We start from the raw sequence: 2,398 nt of genomic DNA on the forward strand, positions 1-2,398 counted from the left end.
TCTGTCTCTCTGTCTCTCTGTCTCTCTGTCTCTCTGTCTCTCTGTCTCTCTGTCTCTCTGTCTCTCTGTCTCTCTGTCTCTCTGTCTCTCTGTCTCTCTGTCTCTCTGTCTCTCTGTCTCTCTGTCTCTCTGTCTCTCTGTCTCTCTGTCTCTCTGTCTCTCTGTCTCTCTGTCTCTCTGTCTCTCTGTCTCTCTGTCTCTCTGTCTCTCTGTCTCTCTGTCTCTCTGTCTCTCTGTCTCTCTGTCTCTCTGTCTCTCTGTCTCTCTGTCTCTCTGTCTCTCTGTCTCTCTGTCTCTCTGTCTCTCTGTCTCTCTGTCTCTCTGTCTCTCTGTCTCTCTGTCTCTCTGTCTCTCTGTCTCTCTGTCTCTCTGTCTCTCTGTCTCTCTGTCTCTCTGTCTCTCTGTCTCTCTGTCTCTCTGTCTCTCTGTCTCTCTGTCTCTCTGTCTCTCTGTCTCTCTGTCTCTCTGTCTCTCTGTCTCTCTGTCTCTCTGTCTCTCTGTCTCTCTGTCTCTCTGTCTCTCTGTCTCTCTGTCTCTCTGTCTCTCTGTCTCTCTGTCTCTCTGTCTCTCTGTCTCTCTGTCTCTCTGTCTCTCTGTCTCTCTGTCTCTCTGTCTCTCTGTCTCTCTGTCTCTCTGTCTCTCTGTCTCTCTGTCTCTCTGTCTCTCTGTCTCTCTGTCTCTCTGTCTCTCTGTCTCTCTGTCTCTCTGTCTCTCTGTCTCTCTGTCTCTCTGTCTCTCTGTCTCTCTGTCTCTCTGTCTCTCTGTCTCTCTGTCTCTCTGTCTCTCTGTCTCTCTGTCTCTCTGTCTCTCTGTCTCTCTGTCTCTCTGTCTCTCTGTCTCTCTGTCTCTCTGTCTCTCTGTCTCTCTGTCTCTCTGTCTCTCTGTCTCTCTGTCTCTCTGTCTCTCTGTCTCTCTGTCTCTCTGTCTCTCTGTCTCTCTGTCTCTCTGTCTCTCTGTCTCAGAAATCTGATCCTGTGCTCTGCGTATATACATACTATGGAGGATTTGGTGCCACCCATGACGGCTGTTTCACCTCTGCCCTGAGTTATGGCCTATGGGATTTTAGCCTGTGTAAGGCCTGTGCTCTGGCAGGCTTGGTCAAACAAGCCGATATTGGGGAGTTTTACCTTTTCTACTGTATGTGATGTTTATTTGGCGCATGCACCAGTTTCAGATACAGGGGGTGGTGGCGTGGCCATGATGTCACACAGCTGGTTAGCCCTCTGGCTGAACCACCAATCTCCTGGCCGAATGCATGGCGGCAGCTCGCTCCCTGGTGGTAAATTCACAGCTTTATTTATTTTCAGGTGCGATCAGCTGCCTACAATGGTTCTCTGACCTTATAATGCACGCATTGAAGACTTTTGTTGGAAGACTCAAAGTGAAACACTTTTTTTTTGTTTAAATTTTTTTTATTGTTTTGGAGAGACAACAAATATTTAACATTGGAATACATGCGTTCTACTCACATTACCACTTGTCCATTCAACCAAAAGCATTGACAGATCACTGCTTCAAGTGAAACATTTTATACTAAGAAATAAACTTATTTTACTTGTGTATATTGATGGCTTTAAATTGAAGTGTAACATATACATCTTGGTTAAATTGTTGGTTTGACACTTGGTTTAAAGGTCTTGGCAGGTATACAATATGTTCAACAATTAAACCTTAATTGTGGTATCCTTTTGTTTAGGTAATAACTCTCTCATCAAATGTATGAACAATAAATTTTATTGAGGGCTATTTTTACTGAGTGCAACAAACAGAAATGCATGTTTTAGTGTAAAGGTAATGAGTGCTTGGCATGTTAGGGGCCCACCTGTCACCATGACAATTTGTTTTACTCAGTGAATGATCCTGGTGACAGCCACAACCTCCTGCATGTTTGTTAAATATATATCCTTGTCAGATTTTTATCTGACAAGTGTAGCTTTCTAAAACCCCCCTGTTATTTCTTTCAGTAACAGAGTGCCTTACTGCATAACCACCAATCCTTTTCTACCATGTGGCCTTTTTTATCCTCCATTTTTGCAGTGTCCCAGCATCACGCCAACCCCATCATGTGTATGTTTACCCTATCGGTATAAAAATGTAACCTTGTCTTACCAATTCTGTAAATCCTTGGATCTGACACACAACTTGGCCATCCTGCTCTGTTTGGAATTTGAGCCAAAAGCTGGATGTATACTCCTGTGACTGACCCCAGAAGCCTATACAAACCAACATGATATCTCTCCACTCAATACTAAAATTAAATAACTGGTTTGTGTGTGTCAACTGTTATCCGATGTCTATGTTGCTGGCCACTACCCTCCATCCTGTACCACAGTGTCTTGTAAAAGGGATGGAGAGATCAACCCACTCCCCTTGCTATTCTGCACACCAGTGGGCCGCG

Source organism: Ascaphus truei, chromosome 13 (assembly GCF_040206685.1).
Source record: "Ascaphus truei isolate aAscTru1 chromosome 13, aAscTru1.hap1, whole genome shotgun sequence".
NCBI lineage: Eukaryota > Metazoa > Chordata > Amphibia > Anura > Ascaphidae > Ascaphus > Ascaphus truei.